Source organism: Triturus cristatus, chromosome 1_1 (assembly GCF_964204655.1).
Source record: "Triturus cristatus chromosome 1_1, aTriCri1.1, whole genome shotgun sequence".
NCBI lineage: Eukaryota > Metazoa > Chordata > Amphibia > Caudata > Salamandridae > Triturus > Triturus cristatus.
In genome coordinates, this window is record NC_140579.1 from 943,503,217 (window position 1) to 943,520,690 (window position 17,474).

The 17,474-nt window shown below is 42.9% G+C and overlaps 1 protein-coding gene across 1 annotated transcript in view; it reads right to left on the reverse strand.

Annotated features, from left to right (window-relative positions):
- Positions 1-250: 250 nt before the first annotated feature.
- LOC146871331 (uncharacterized) overlaps positions 251-17,474 on the reverse strand; it is a 733,473-nt gene continuing 716,249 nt past the window's right edge. Inside the window, exon 5 of the mRNA XM_085650833.1 lies at positions 251-3,716. The gene's annotated coding sequence lies outside the window, so the exon portion shown is untranslated. The remainder of the gene's footprint in view (positions 3,717-17,474) is intronic.

Here is a 17,474-nt window from a genome sequence, read left to right on the forward strand (position 1 = left end):
CGATTTTTCCATGGCATCTGGATACCACTGCTGCTCAAGTAACAAGTAATGTTCTCTGCGACTCAAAATATCTCAATGCTGATATCCCTGCATGCACTAGCACCTCTAATGTGATACACACATATAACTGTTTTATGCAGGCCCTTATGGTTAATGCCAGATTTATGTGACCTTACTGCGAGTCGAACGGGCTACATGGTGTAGATCTGGTATGTTGAAAAATACACAGGAACAGTGGTAAATCCAACTGGTTTATTAGCTTCTTCAGGATACCATCATCAGCTACTTGCCCAGCTCATGCTTCAGGACAACTGCCATTCCTGGAACCTTATAGCAGCTTAGGTTCTCACATCCCTTGCATGTACATTTCATACCATGGCCAACATAAAAAAAGACTATGTATAACCATAAGACATTCCCGTATGAAAAAACCCACAAAAGAACAATTATAACAATAGGTTGACCATTATCTACATACATCATATTTCTAATTAGTGAAGAGAGAACTTTTTACAGCAGAGAATAGAATATGCACAAGTGCAATGTACACATTCAAGACAAATTGTAATATTCATAACGTACTGCTCTATTCCTCAACCTACAGGTGTTAACCCCTTCAGTGCCCATGACGAGCTGGACTCGTCATGGGCCGCGGTGGCGCTGTGCCCATGACGAGTCCAGCTCGTCATAGACCCCGCCCGCTAATACAACGGCCGGCACAGGGCGGGGAAAGGGGCGGGCACTGAAGGGGTTAAACCTCCCACTCAGTGTGCGTCTACTAAGGTAGGACCTGTTTGCTTGCAGGACACTTTCCTTGACTCGAGTCATAACCTTGACATTTTGGGTTGATACTTTTCACTAACCTGGACATACTTCAAGGACCACCTGTGTTTACAACAACAACGTTCCTTTTTATGGACACAATGGTAAAAGGACCCAGAAACTTTGATCGTACCTGCTTTGCTCATCCCGACTACCGTAACAAATCACCCACATTCCATTGCTTGTATTGTCAGAATGTGTCAAATCATACCTCGTACCTTTGTTATACCTCTCAAACCTGCCTTTCCTCAACACAGAAGAATCAATGCACTTGTGTACAAACCAAGCTGGATTCAGCATTGTGCTTGCTACTCTTCCTTTCAAAAGTACAAAAGGTGACTTAAGGATCACACAATTAGGAGTCGTATGATGAGCCCACCAAGTATCCCTAAGAACATCTGTAAGATACATTTTCTGCTCACCTGCTCTGTGAACACACAATTTGACCACATGGTTATTCACTCTGCAAGACCATCTGCCTGTGGAACATATAAAGCCATTCTCTGATAAGGAATTGCCAAATTACTGGAAATTAGGAAATTCTACATTAATGAGAAATGAACTGTACTCCATTGTCTGTCGCAATATACTTTGGTACACCCTCCTAGGCAAATTCATCTCTGAGAAAGTCTAACACAGTCCTGGTGGGTACTGTGCAATCACACCTCATAGAGACCCAATTCAAAGTATAATCTACCATAAGTAAACCATACCTCGCTGCCGGTGACAACAATCCAAAGGTGTCCAATGATGTCTAAACCCAACTTCATCCAAGGTTCATCACAAACCTTTCCAGGCGACAATGGCACATGATGTGTAATTATTGGCAGACATGAAACCCTCCTTGACCACTTCCTCAACATGACGATCAACACAGATACATTTATTAAGATCACAAAGATCTACACACATACAAATATTTTTCCCAACAGGTGCCAATCACACACAAGATCTGATCTCTTCAATCACTGACAAGTCAATAATCGATCTAGTTCTGCTTTAAGCGGTTCAAGCATTAAATTAGGAACTCTGCTTAGCTCCACATTTAAGAAACATTTTATGTTTGGAGTTCTTAAGCAAACCCAACAGGTCTTTAATCACCTCCGGAAATTATCTATAGAAACTTTCACACTCACCTCTGTTGTCAACTAACATTACCTGTTTCCATGCATAGGGATTGAGAGTAATTCCAATATTCCTTTAGTGACGCCACCCCACCAAGTTGTCACCTCTCTTGGCAACGTATATCTCCCCTATTGTCTCTCTATCCGTGAAATAGACCCTCATAACAAAGTATCCCAGGACATCAATTCTTTTTCCACCAAAACTGAGTGACTGGGATAATCATCTATTTTTTTATTCGCAAAACACTCATCCCAAATCTTGTCACCTACTACAGTATAGGGGGAACTTAATTTTGCTAGGACAATATATTTCTTTCCTCCAATTTCAGCTTCAGTGGTGGATGTCTTGGAGACATAAGTGGTCTAATGCATCTATGTTCATGGTCTACATGTTTCAGCCATTTCCTATAAGTGCCCCAAGGGGTCAATATGGCTTTCATCAGGACCCGTATCTGCATTCAAACAAAGACATGCGGTGTATGTTTGCATCGAAAACATGATTTAAGGACTCGCATCTAGTGAAAATTCTGTTTCATAGAATACAAAATGGGAGAGACATTGTGGTTATATATGACAGCATAAGGTAACAAGGAACAAAGGCACTGCCCGTGCAGGGCGCAAAGGCCATGCACTATGTCCCATACATGCTGGAACCTCCAGCAATCAATGTGACTTAACCCACCACATTCATAATCATGCTGTGAGAATTTGGCAGGGAATTCCTGTGTGTGGAAAATGTGGTAGCGTAATGCCCACTAATCTTGCACTGCATGACATTATGTGGTTTGTGTGAATCATATCTAGCAAATTTACATTTTATACAGATTTTCTGAAGTCACACTCTAAAGAATCAGAGTATTGAAAAGGGGTAAAAAAAAGTGGAGTTTAAAAGCCGTCTTCGATCTTCTGAACATCAACAATATTGCCCCATCTCCCTACAACTTGCTTCGTCAAGGCATCTCACCCTCAGTCAGCCTGGATTGTGTCCTTGTGAGTCCCGCATCTTGCACTTAATGCTGTAGTGCCTGACTAAATACTCAGAGTCAACTGCATTAGGGCATTTGTGTGTGATTGGACCTGACCGCCAGTACAATGTGAATACATGGCTGGGCGTGTCAGTGTGGTTCTATTAGCAGTAGGCCTACACACCTCCTTATCTGGCAACTACCCAGGGGCAGGTGTTTAAAAAATCATGACATGGCACAGACAAGGGCAGAATGTTACGATTTCGTAATTAAAAAACACAAACCCCCACAGAGGAGGAGGATAATTACATCCCTCTGCATAAATTCGAGTGTAGTGAAAATATATCACAAGCTTTTTTTCCCGAGAATTTCCTTTGTCTCTCGGAGCATGTGAACAGGGTCAGTAGGAAACCAACAAGTTCATTAGCTTCTTCAAGATGCCACCATCAGCTCCTTGCCCAGCTCACACTCCAGGAAAAATGCCGTTCCTGGAACCTCACATCAGCTAATGTTCTCACATCCCTTCCATACCACGTCCAATATAAAGAAAAGACTGCCCATAACACAGTCAGTTTGGTGAACCACTGATAAGGAGGTTTTACTAGTCCAACCTAGTAAGAAACACCGAATAGCTACAGAGATAACCGATCGGTGTTCTCTGCAATTCATGCTCGATCCCCATGACCCCCCCCCCCCCCTCTCAAGGCTTCGGGCTGATCAATCATCTCTCGTGTCCCTCCTGGGAGTTGGGCTGGTAAGTGGTATGCAAGGCTGAATTCTTCTGTAAGTTCTCCAGCATCAGGGCCTGAAATTGGAGAGAAAGTTGAGGTGAGAAACTGAAGTATTCAGCAGCCCTAACATAGGAGAAACCCCTGCCTACTCTAAGGTTCTTTTGTACTAGTATGCCGTTTCAAACAATTAATAATCAGAAAGATAGCAGAGAAGACAACACAAACGAATTGATATCAGCTTTTTATTAATTCATTTTATTACTTCACTACTTTAAAAAAAAATAATGCTGCTTTATACTGCAATTCCAAATACAATGTACAAAACAAATCACATATCCCATCGTGCATGATGAAATATGAAATCTTAAAATTCCATCATTCATCCACTTTTAACCACAACACACTTTCACTAAAACAACTCAAAACCTTAAGGTGTCTGGCAAAAGAATGTAATCATTAGTTTGTCAGCACATATGTAGACACTCATTTCTTCATCATAACAGTAATTTTTCCAATTAATTGCTAAACTTATTTGTGCCCACTTCTTACCTCTGTCACAAGAAGACCAAAAGAAAGACCACCATCCACAAGTATACATGAGACAGAAGGTGAGCCAGAGACACGTTTCTCTTCTGAACCAGTAGAAAAGAGACCCTCTGTCTTGAGCATGTGAGAATGAAGCGAACCCCCTCATCACAAAACGTTCATTAGAACAGACAGTAATCTCCATTTAATCTTCAAGACTATATGACCATATATTCTGTGAACATCCAAGACATTTGAAAGACACTGCATTCTCTCTGAACCTTTGTGATACACAAGACCCCAACATCTGAGAAAGTAGGAGACACCACTGTCCCCAAAAGCTTATAAGTGATTCTCCCCCAGTCAACCTCCATGAGACTGAAGGTGAGCCCACTTTCCACTGAACATCCAAGAAGCAGGCCTAGAACGTAGGGAACAATATGTGTCAATTGATACCTACTTTACCAAAATAGACTACCATTTTCTCTACTTCCAGTGGCAACATCTCGTTTTTTTAAATATACTATAGTATGCACTTCGAAGTTGCAAAGACAAAACATCTCTCACTCACTGTAAATAATAGTACTGACAAAAGTTTTACTTTCTTTACTTCATCCTAAAACCGAGCACTTTCCAGAAAACGTAGACATATTGAGGTAAGGGGTTCTAAAAGCACAAGCAATGTTTAAAATCAGAGTTGTACGATGAAAAATCACCGAAGCAGCCATTGGTGAACCACTACTGAAGGAAGCTTTCACACAGAAACGTAGCAACACTACAAAACATTGAAACACGTTCCAGACGGGGGAGATTCTTCTAAGCGCAATGCGCAGGTAGTTGGAGGTTAGAATGACCTGGGCCGCAGTAGTACGTTCGAATTTATCCAATACATGCAATATAATACCTATTTGAGTTTACTCAATAAAATATTCCTCCTGTTCTAGAAACTTACAGGAAAACATGTGACCCTGTATATAACATTATCAGTGAATTACAACTAAATGGACAATATTCTGGTTCACCTTGAGACAACAAACAATGAAAATGTAACTTAAATGCAACACACAACTAATATGCAACAGTTCTGAACAATAGTCTATGAAGCAGCCAAAGAGTGCTAAGCCCAGCAACATTTCAGCAAAGGATGGAAGAATCTTGAGTAGTTGCAACAGTTAGGAGCACTATAAAGTTAATTTACAATACATGCAACAATGGAAAAATACAATTACATCAGCACGTCTCAAGCTCTGCGGAGCCTGTTTGGGGGGGGGGGGGGGGGGAGGGGGGGAAGGAGAGGGGACAAGTTATCGCAGAGGAATGAGTTCGGAGAGAGATGAGCAGCATCAAAACAACATCCATGTTAACCAATGCGATGAATTTATGAAAAGTTGGCACAACTAAACTACATTAATAAACACACTTCTGCACTTCATATTAAACTTGTTTCTGTTCAATCATATTAATTTAACATTTGCGTCTCAAATTTATCACAAAAATCATTCGTTTTCAATATTGTCAACAAATATGATTCTAAAAAAAAATCTCCTACATCGTCAAGCAACAATCATCTGCTGACGTCTCCCTGGTAGGCTCGCGGTCACTACCCAATCGTCTTATCTTACTCTCTCCTATTTCTATGTGTGTGAATTGGTCCTCGAGACAGTTTGGTATGTGACTTTTGCTTCGCAGACTTAACATTGGGGAAGACTACTTCACGAGTCTTTCTGTCGCAAGTACATTTTCAATCTTTTATTTCGCACGCACGTCTTTACTATGCAGTTACTGTGTTTGAGCTTGATTAAATGCTCGTAATTCTTAATTTTGCAAAGTTTCCAAATTTCCTTAGGTTTACCAGGAGCAGGAAGAAATTGTTCAAGGAACACTATTTGTTGATTAGTTGCCATTAAAGAGGATGAGTGTAGTAAAAATAAAATAATAAATAAAAATGATCTTATTAATTTTACTGTAAACCGAAGAAAAGTAATGTTAAATATATATATATATATATATAATAGTATTATATATATATTTTGTATTATTATTTTTAAATAATTTGAAAAGTACCTTCAATTTAGTAATTTTCCTTTTTCCTTTTTTTTTTCTCTTAGTTCAGAATGTTCTTTTCCTTTAAATATTTAATACTTTAGTTTAAGCCTCAAATTTGAATAATGGGCGTGTATATCGCCGAATGATGCACACTCTGGTGCCGATTACGATCCGGTAAAAAAATTCCCCGTACGACTCGTATCCGGTCTTTTTACCGTACGAATCGTAAAAGTGCCGTACAAACTGCCAATTACGATTCGCATGGTAAAAAGTCCATACGAATCGCATTGGGAATTATTCCCCACACGTCCTCGGGTCGGAAAATGTGTCCGACACGTCCACGGACGATTTACCGTACAAATGTGAAAAGTGAAGTCCGACCGCGGAATTACGATCCATCCCGTGCGTCCGATGTTACAACCGTATGGAAAAAACACCGTCCGCACCGAACTCCCATAGCAACCATGGAGACATGTGCCCGCATACGCGCCGACCCCCCCCCAGCCCCCGTACGTTCGAGTCGACCCCCCCAAGCCCCCGTATGTACGCGCCGACCCCCCCCAGCCCCCGCACGTACGCGCCGACCCCCCCCAGCCCCCGTATGTACGCGCTGACCCCCCCGTGTATGTACACCCGTGTACGTTCTAGTCGTACCCCCGTGTATGTACACCCTTGTACGTGTCGAACCCCCCGTGTATGTACACCCGTGTACGTTCGAGTCGTACCCCCCGTGTATGTACACCCTTGTACGTGTCGAACCCCCCCGTGTATGTACACCCGTGTACGTTCGAGTCGTACCCCCCTGTATGTACACCCTTGTACGTGTCGAACCCCCGTGTATGTACACCCTTGTACGTGTCGAACCCCCGTGTATGTACACCAGTGTACGTGTCGAACCCCCCCGTGTATGTACACCCGTGTACGTGTCGAACCCCCCCGTGTATGTACACCTGTGTACGTGTCGAACCCCCCGTGTATGTACACCCGTGTACGTGTCGAACCCCCCTGTGTATGTACACCCTTGTACGTGTCGAACCCCCGTGTTTGTACACCCGTGTACGTGTCGAACCCCCCGTGTATGTACACCCGTGTACGTGTCGAACCCCCCTGTGTATGTACACCCTTGTACGTGTCGAACCCCCCGTGTATGTACACCCGTGTACGTTCGAGTCGTACCCCCACCCGTGTGTACGCACCGTACATACACGGGTGGGGGTACGACTCGAACGTACACGGGTGTACATACACAGGGGGGTTCGACACGTACAAGGGTGTACATACACAGGGGGGTTCAACACGTACAAGGGTGTACATACACGGGGGGTTCGACACGTACAAGGGTGTACATACACGGGGGTTCGACACGTACAAGGGTGTACATACACGGGGGTTCGACACGTACAAGGGTGTACATACACAGGTGGGGGTACGACTCGAACGTACACGGGTGTACATACAGGGGGGGTTTGACACGTACAAGGGTGTACATACACAGGGGGGTTCGACACGTACAAGGGTGTACATACACGGGGGGTTCGACACGTACAAGGGTGTACATACACAGGGGGGTTCGACACGTACAAGGGTGTACATACACGGGGGGTTCGACACGTACAAGGGTGTACATACACGGGGGGGTTCGACACGTACACGGGTGTACATACACGGGGGGTCGGCGCGTACATACGGGGGCGGGGGGGGTACGGCGCGTACCGGGCCACCTACTCTGGTCGTTTCGCGACGTACTTCGCTTTTCCGGCACTTTTTGGGTGCCGTGAAAATATTGCCGTCCGGACTGCTGTCGGTTCGAATCGTGGTTCCTGGGTCGTGAAACGCTGCCTGAAAGCGTCCCGACGTCACGTCGCAGCATTCCCGGATCACATTCGTATGTATATTTTCGTCGGTCGGTGTTTTATACGATTCGTACGGAAATGGTGTTTCCGTGCGAATCGTAATTCCATGTTTGTAAAGTTTTACGACCGGGTACGAGTCGGACGGAGAAAACGCTCCGACCGATGGTTCGTACCCGGTTTTTACCGGATCGTAATCGTCACCTCTGTGTGAAGCCGTGTTTAAAATGCAGCTCCGATCGTACGCAGACTCATCGGTGAAGCCGTTGTCATGGAAACACACTTGCTGATGAATACAAGATAGCCGCCGGTGACGTAACTACGTGAACGTGATGATGCCTTTTCTTCTTATTGGAGCGTTGCTGCTGTTGCTGTTATACCACGTGAGGTGGGCGCGAGACGTCAGATGAGTGTAAGCTGAGAACCGAGCAAAACACTCAAAATTTCGTCATGGGGTCCCCGTAGGTGGCAGTGCGAAGCGGAGAAAACGTCAGATCTTTCAACGTGGTTTAAAGGGGTGGGAAAAAGGGTTACGTTAGTCAGCAGTGCTTGAAATGCAAAAATACAAATGCTTGTGTTTACTATTATTGGATACTGAATTCCTACGGAAAAAGGCCCGTACTCTACTAGAAGGAGCCAGTTATCAACTGATAGATACGCAGACCGGTTTATTGATATAAATTAGGAGGGGAGTCTGGGGGGGGGGCGCGCGGGGTGGGGGCCGGGGGGGAGGAGGGAGTGTTAAAATAAATTTAAAAATCCTTATCCTACCTGAGGTCCTGAGCAGGTCCGTGCCGCCTCAGGTCCGTTGGCGCTTACAGCCCCTCTCAGGATTGGCTTAGGGCACGGTTACTGCTTGCCCGTCTGCCCATTAGGAGACTGAGGTTTGAGCCTTTGCTCAACCCTCGCTCTCCTAATGGGCATACGCCAGCCAGAGCAGACACTAGTGCGCATGACTGGGCACGGCGCGAAAATTCGCTCATCTGCCCCACTCATGCGCACTTGTGCTGCTGCCTGTTGCCCCTGGTCCGTCTGACAATCATGTCAGTCAACATGACGCCGGACCGCCCACCTCCTTCAGACTCTGAAGGGGGTGGGTGGTCCGACGTCATGCTGACTGACATGATTGTCAGTTCTCCCTCGGCGTCTTTGAACTTAAGTAAACTGATTCAGTTTACTTAAGTTCAAAGACGCCGAGGGAGCTGCGGGCGTGGGGGCTACGCCCCAACGCCCTAATGGACGCACCGCTCGCATTGCACGCATTGCTCTCCAAATTGAGACGACAATTTCTAGTTCCGGCTCTTCGGTTACTCCAGATAGGATCTTGCCGACCGGCCGTGATGGCTTTGTTGAACAGCCAGTCGCTGCAGCTTTCTTGCAGGATAACAAAGTTTCTCCAACAAGTAAACAAACAGTTATAAACGCAGCAGGGGTAGAGGAGATTGTTTGAATACTTTTAACTATCATGCTCTTGATGTTTTAAAAGATATACTATAAAGCTAAGGGTCTCATTGAACGTAAAGCATTTTATAGTTGCACTTTTTAACATTCTAACACGGTCATATGAATTCTCGTATATTAGGCATCCTTTAGACTAAAAACGCACTCAGAAAACTCGGCAAATACGTATAATTGTTTTAAACTGTTTTGCAATTGTTCTGTCTAATCAATAATAAAGACTTTGAGGGCAAAATGTACTTTACATGCAGGGTCCCCAAAGAGATGCAGAGGCTGTGCCAACAGATATAGATATAGATGCAAGGTACAGCATTAACAGAGATAAGCACTGTGCCAACAGATAAGTGTAGCAGCATATGAAAGGTGCATCACTAACAAATACAAAGGCTTGTTATGACGCCTCGTTTGTTGATGCCAGATGATGGATTGGTTTGACATCGGTAGCACCCACCACATCCTCTCAAGGAGCAGGTCAAGTACTGCCAGCTCCGAGACACTCCTACCCCTCTGCGGTCTTGGTGGTGAATGTTGGAGGGTGGACAGCCTCACTCAGACACTTTATTACTACGGCCTTGTGAGAACCACTTGATGGAGATTCTGAAATGCTACTTTGGGCCAGAAAGTGGCAAGTGCTCTTTCAAACAAGCATTTGCAATGCAATAGGTCTTGCATTTGCGAGAGTTTGAGTTATTAGCATTGTAAATGACAATGCCTTTTATTTATGGGTTGTTTTTAAAACAAATAAATGAAAAACATTGTCATTTACAATGCCAAAAGCTTAAACACTCGCAAATGCGAGACTTTTTGCATTGCAAATGCATTTGGCGCCTGTGCCATAAAAATTAACAAGCCAGTGGGATTTCGAGAGCGCAGTGCGCTCACCACAGGAACTCGTACTGTGGATGGCAGTCATCCTGCACGTTGTCCGGCTGCCGCCAGTACCTCTGCAGTACAGTCCGTCGTCGCTCAGACCTCAGACACCAGCAACTGCCTTCCACCCTGGTTCTGTTGAATTACTACAAACTATAATCTGCAAGTCTATGACGAATTTGTGACTGGAGGTTATAAAATGTGTTAATGAGACCCCCGTGCACAATGGAACTCTGTGGTCCTGATGTCCCTGGCCTCCATCTTGGTTACACCCAGAATCAGTGCTGCTATTTGGTTCTCAGGTCATTACTAACAGCAATGAAAACTGTTTTTCCACTGAGAAACAGTCTGTCTAACTACAGAGGCGATACAACACAATTTATGAGCACACATCTATGAAGATATTTACATGAGATCAGTACAGCATCTTCACCAGGAAGGTTGAATCTCCAAAAGAGGGAAATGGAAGGTACTGGTCAGAGCCTATGAGGAGGCTTCTTTACAATATGGAAAACCTACATACTTTTCAGGGACGCTGGATTGGACCAAGAAAGAAATATACTGATCAACGAGAATAGATGGGAGACTGTGTTGGTGAGTGCTCTGAGGTGTCTGGAGTATGGTTACATGTTCAAATTCAAGAATAATATTTCCGACTGCATCACGTTTTTGACACTCAAGGCTACGATCCAAAGCAGGCAAATCGATTAGTAAATTCATAGGTCTTTTGTTGGTCCTTGCAAAACGACAAACTGCTTTGAACTAGAAATCTTCGATGCATCCAGATCTCGATATGTGTGTGTTTATTGCAAGGATAGGTCAGGTTGGTCTGCACTGTTATAAAGGAGAGAGTGCATGTATTGTGAGTAGAGAACAAGCTAATCTGCTTTTCCATCAGGAGCAGTGTCTCTTATTTCATTAGGGGAAAAAAGCTGTTAACTTTGGATTGGGTCAGAGGCTGGCACTACTAGTATTAAGTAAAAGAAATAAGATTTACTTGCAGCATTCTGAAATTGCTATATTTAAGAGAGTAAAGGACGATATAAAAGCATGTTTACAGTCATCATTAAGAGACTCTAGGGAACTTTGACTGGTGACACAGAAGAATCAGGGAACTAAATATTGAGCACAAAGTTCGACTGAAAGGTAAGGCCGAAGGGAGATCCTGGGAGACAAGAATAGTATGCAGCTGAGGATGGTGAGATGTTGGGCCACATATTTCCCCAGACGCCTGGGCTTTCAATGAGACAGAAGCAACATGGTTCAAGGAGGATCATTAAACCAAGTGCTGAAGGTATGCCCATAGAACTCGCATGGGGGTAAGGCTCCGGTTGGACAGTTGTTGGAGTACTTGCACCTGTCTTTTGGTTCTAGGAGTTGGGGGTGGGAGGCGGGGGAGAGAGAGAAGTCAAGGTCCTATAACGAGGTTGTTGGGTATTAAGCGACTATAAAGGTGTTGCTGGGTTGCCCGCATCTTACCCGGAGATGTCGGTATCCGGCGAGGGGAAAGGCGTCCATTCTGTGGTGTGTGGTGGTAGAGGATTTTGCTGCACCGGCGCTATACTCATGTTTAAAGGTAAAGCGCCTGTACCGCGATTGCTGCAAAAGTAAAGAAATAGAAAAAAACATCTATTTCTTTACTTTTGCTATAATAGCGGCACCGGCGATTTACTTTTAAAATTAAAAGTAAAGCGCTGCAATACCTCATCGTCGATCAGGTTATTGCAGCCGCGGCTTTCACTTTCGCATGCATAGGCGAGCATGATAGCAGCTACATTCATTACAGCGCGCGCACCACTCTTTTTTTTGTTTTTTAGGAATTCTGCTCCCTTAATTGCTTTATCCGTCTTGTGGCCATTTCGAAGACTGCCTAGGACCACCGAGAGCTGATACATGGGTTAGATTCAGCATGGTCACACGCACTTGGAACCTCCACTGCCACTGAAATTTAGCTTGCGCCGTCCCCTAATATAGGGTCACAGCCCCGCACTGCGTGAAAATAAATCATCCTGCCTGCAAAGGAAGCCAAGGCTGGGGCATGTGCACCGGACCAGACGCTCATTAGGTACACTAATTACCGCTACTTGTGGTCACTATCTGATTGATGTCTCTCCGTGAGGTAAGCTTTCTTATTTGCTGGCGTGATGGTCCACTTGCCCCCAGAGCAATTACTAATTGTTGGAAAGTGGGTTATTGGTAGGGGCAAATGTAGGTCTGCCACTGGCAATAAGGCCACTAACATGCTCACAAAAAGTACCCTAATGGAATAGTAAGGAATGTAATTCAAAATGTACACAAGAGACACCCTAAAAGTGTATAAAAAAGCATTTAGTTTTAAAGACGAGAACCCTCGCTCACCATAAGGTGACATGCTTCATCATTGGGTCCCCTCTTACACACAGTGTCCGCAAGGTACACTGTGTGGGCTACAACTCTCCCTTTGGAGAGGAGCTTGAGGTGTTCTACACTCCAATGTGAACTGTGAATGAGGGGCAGAGTGCAAAATAATATCAAAAGTGTATTAAAATCATCGCAAGTGGGAAAAATAATTTTAATAACTATCCCCCATGGACCCATGGATGGAATTAAAATAAGTAGTGTGACGATAGGAGCAAGGATGTTTCCTATCTGACTAGGTCAACATGTTTCTGCCAGATGACCAAAAGTTCATGGCATTCTTCAGGACCATTGTCTTGTCGCTCTGCTCAAAAGTGGCAAACCGAAACCATACTTATATTATGTAGGTGTTGTCAATGACCAACTTCAATCTGGTCTTCTTGCTGTAACACATGAAAACAATCCTCAATACTTAACATATTGAACTTGTAATAGGTGACTAATACCAAAGTGTATGTGAAATTTGTGCCAAAAAACCACCATAGTGTCGTACTTTGATATTTGGGACCGCGTAGGAGACAGGGCCCTACCCCTGTTTATTCATGTATTAGCAAACCGCGATTGGTCAATGCGGTATTTACAAGCGCTTTGCATAACGTCCCATTGCCAAATGCACTATGTATACGTTATTATACATTGACTCCGTGGGTTCCATCTTGGAGCGGTGGCCATCTTAATAGTTGCCCTCACATAGACAAACACATTATAAGCAAGTACGGGCCTTTAGAATACATGTACTTTCTGCTTGACTTCTCCATGACCTGGGCAGCTGGTCTCCGCTGCCCCAGGTCAGTCCGGTCTCACGAGCTCCCCATCCTCCGGCCACCTGTGATTAGCATCAGGGCATGACACACCATAAAACCTTTTTCATCCCACACAAGCCTCAGGCTAATCTCTTTCACACCTGACTGTTCCTGCTTTATGGCCTGTTTTTCTAAACAGGAGATGCCCGTGTTCAACTAGGGCCTGTTGATATCTGCTGGGTAAATAATTGCGGGCTGGCTTAACTGGAATGTGGGATGGTCCTCATGACTCTGCTCTTTCGTTTGTAATATATACTTTTGAATGACCATACCATAAACTGAAGAATGTGTGCCTGAAGCACAAGAATCTGTATATAAGGGAAGACTGTTTTTTGTTCTGGAGACTGCCTCATTCAGTTGCTAAGGCTTCTGTGCGACGTAGTCTCACTCATTTGAGTTTAATAAAGATGTCTTTTCATATTTCAGCTTCTGTTGCCAAGTTCTTTGTGATATTATCAAGATATGCAGAATTTTATAATACCACATCAGGAAGTACTCAAAGTCATAGGGTGCTACCCCTAGCACCTCTGGGGTCTCAAAAATTGGAGTACTTCAGTTTGGCGCCCACCAGCTGGGCCTCATCAGAGAAGTGACTTTCTGTGGGAGTGATCTTGTCAGGAGACTGAAATCTACTGGAAGGACAGAACGGGATTCTACCAAGAAGGTACTCTGTGCACAGGGATTCTGGAGATTCTTTGATTATGTAGTCCGGTATATTTCTGCTCTTCCTGATTTTGATCCTCCACATGATGTCACTCAAAAGGTGAGAAAAAGAACCCTTTTGGCGTGAGTATTATAAAAGACGTTTGGGCATGTAGAACTTGACAATTAGAATTTGGATAACCTTTTGATTATTAAGAATAAGAATTAAGTATAAGTGGGTCGCTCCCAGTCCTTTGGTTCTTTGGGTCTTTAATTTGGTTATCGCAATTACCAAAGCCGAGGGGTTGGTTTCTTGGTTTCTGATTTGGTCATTGCAATTACCAAAACAGAGGGTCTCGCATATTTGCGAGTTTATTGGTAGAGATAAACCCTTGAAGTTTGAAGCTAGATTAGTGAGCTATAAGATGCCTGATCTTAGCAAATTTGGAAATGTAGCTTTTGGTTTGTATGGGTTTGGATATGCGAATTGCAATTTGCGTAGGCAGGTAATGAGGAGATATTTCTCCATTTGGTTTTGATTATAGTACTTGCGTTTTCCGCAGTATTTTTGGCATGCCTGTTTGTAAGCTCACATGGAAAAATGTGTTGCTTTTTGTTTTGAAAGGTACCATAGTGTGGGAAATATCTAAATAGGTTAGATTTAAAAACGTATTTCTTCCTTGGTGATTTTGTATCCCCAGGGAATTAAAATATGACATAATCCAAAACAAGGATCCTTCGTTCTGCGCAGTTTCACGAATGAAGATATGCACAACGATTTTGTGTGGTGTTCTGCTAGGCAGAGCTAGTGAATTGAGCGCATTCACTACTTCTTGGACATGCATCTGTCTGTGGGGCTGTTCATGCAGCCTTTTGGAACACTATTGAAAAGCGTTGCTTGTAAATATGACCTACAACAGTATTTGCAAATGGTTTGTTTCAAGTATAGTCTGTGAGCTGTTCTTTCTTTCTGTCATGCGTATTGATTTGTAAGTCAACTGTGTGTTTAAATGTCTGTGGGTTTTTTTTATCATTAGTGCAACTTCTGTAAGTAAATTGCGACGGCGGTATTTATGAAAAATGTCTAAAGCGCGCTGTATTGTCTGTTTAACCCTTTTCTGTTTATGTCTGAAATGAGCTCAATATGTGTTTGTGGGTCTTCTGATGTTTTCAGTCTGTTAAGTAAATTGTTGGTTAATTAATATCAAGTACAAACTTAAAACAAAAATCCAGAAATGAACAATGTGATGTTCTACAATAGCTATGTGTTGCTCTTTAATTTATAGAATGAGCAATTGTGCACATATACAAAACTGCCGTTAAATACTTAAAGGATAAAATTAGAAACACATTCGATAGATATAAATCAGGCCCCAAAAACGAAATTATCTGTTTTTGCAAAAAGTAAATAAATTTACAGCATTTTCCTTAGATGCATTATATTAGATGTTCACAGGCAAACTTTTCAGCTGCAGTATATTTGATAGAAATGTTCATTCAGCCAGCACCTTCCCAGTTGAACACGGGTGAAATTTGGCAGAACCGTCTTTTTAAATGAAAGTGGCGCAAAAATGTGACGCGTTTCAAATTGGGCTTATGCACTTAGGCTTGTGAGTTAAATGTGTCCAAAATGATAGGCAAGGGATGCAGCTTGTTTTTTATACATGGAATTATCACAAAAACGAATCATTGGGATTTTTAAAAAGAAAATTATTAATCATGGGAAAAATTATTTTAAAAAAAATAAGTGCTTTTCAAAATCGTTTTTTGATATTTATAAAGCTTAATACTCATACTATGACCTCCTAGCATTAAAATTTGATTTAAGTTGTGTTGCATCACTAAAATGACAAGCATTCGCGCGTACAATTTTCCCTTGGCGCAGGCGCAAACAAGCTCATTTTTATAAAGTATAAGTTATTATTTCCAATGCCTGACTCATGGGTTATGTAATAGACATTCTGGTAATGCATATTACGCAAGGAAATTGTAGGATATTCATTTTTTAATGCTTAAAATATAAAAGTCGAATTTGGGTAAAAAGACTGTTTCAATTGCATTTTCTTTCATTCAGAGTACTGTTTAAAGTGTCTCAGGCTTCAGTAAATGCATACGTTTAGGTTTTGATATATATATTTACAGGTTGTGCCTTATGATTCAATGAGTCAATGTGCCAGTACAAAGGCTTGTTTTAATATCAGGGCTGAAGGTTCTAACTTTAGCTGTGTCTGTCACGATACTACTGAACACGCTATGAAAAACAAGACCTTTTTAAAAACTTGGAGAAATTAAATAAAATATGGTGTCGCAACCCGCAACTATTTGATGTTAATAAAAAACGGCCTTAATGAAGTTAGCACCCACACAGAGAAAGAGAAATGGAGAATTCTTTTTTGATGAAGGAAATAGAGGATGTTTGTGAGCAGGTACGTGATGAAGTCAGTAATGATAGAGGGGTGGAGAAATGTCGAATTACGGTTATAGGAACTAGGTAATACATAGGAAGGAGAAGAACAATTGGGAAAATAGAATGCCGTGGAGGGAAGAGAGATGATGAAGGGGAGTAATAAAGACATGAAGAGTAGCGTGAGGAAGGTTGTATTGACGAAGGGAATAAAGAGGAATGTGGCACCGGTTTGAGTAAGTAGGAGGGGAAAGATGAGATTGCAGGTTCTAGCAGTAGGGGTGAAAATATTGTAATTACCTGGCGGGAGGCACTGAGTTTCATATGCTAATATGAAAGCGACAAACAGAGCTTGAATAAAGGCAAGTGACTACATGATGAAGAAAATATCAAAACTCATTGCGAATACAATTCACAGTGCCAGTGGACTGGGGCAGAAAGCGGTCTCACTTGCTGGAGTTCAGTCTAACTTTAGCTGGGCCTACTAAGAAGGTTATTCATTTAAGGTTGATGAAATGTGTACCATTGCATAGGATTGCAACAAGCATTTATTCTAAAAACTGGTATGTGTGTCATTAAGTTTTGTGAATTATTCACAGTACATGTAGTTTAACAATCTGGGAATAGGGATAATTTTTTAGCGCCTAAAAAGGAGAAATTATTTTTCAACATAGAGCGAATTATTGCAAGTTAGGAGGAATTAGGAAGGCCTTCTGGCTTTGACGAATTCAGAGTGTCAGAAGCTGGGGGATGGGAGAGCTGCAGAGGCTGGCTCGGTCACGCTGCTGAGATGCTATCTTTCCCGTAAACAATGGAGTTGACATTTATGACCTTTTA